Consider the following 419-nt stretch of genomic DNA (forward strand, 5'->3'; position numbering starts at 1 on the left):
GAATTGGAAGATAAAGGGAAACTGCCTCATGCTGTGGAAGAACACCCAGCTGTGCTGAGGTTTTCTGAGTGCTCTCTTGGTAAGACCCAATTCCTGTTGGTTTTGCTCTTCGATGTTCACAGCCTTGTGCTCACAATATTGCGGCACCTTTTCAAAGCACCTTCCAGTGCAGGGCACAAGCAGCGCGTGGGTGGTGGTGGAAAACCGCCCCCACAACCCCTGTGTGTCCCTGGTCCCCCCTCCTCCAGGCAGAGCGGGTCCCTCTGCAGTCACCGCTCTGAGGTGGGTGTTTGGATGATGCCCCTTTCGTTCCTGGTGCCAAGGACCCAGCAGTGCCACTGGGGGTGTTCGTGAAGGGGCTCAAAGGCACTGAGACACAAGAGGACGGAGCAGCTGCTTCGCACCAGGCGTGATTTTTC

Source organism: Buceros rhinoceros, unplaced genomic scaffold, assembly GCF_000710305.1.
Source record: "Buceros rhinoceros silvestris isolate BGI_N320 unplaced genomic scaffold, ASM71030v1 scaffold19604, whole genome shotgun sequence".
Taxonomy (NCBI): Eukaryota; Metazoa; Chordata; class Aves; order Bucerotiformes; family Bucerotidae; genus Buceros; species Buceros rhinoceros.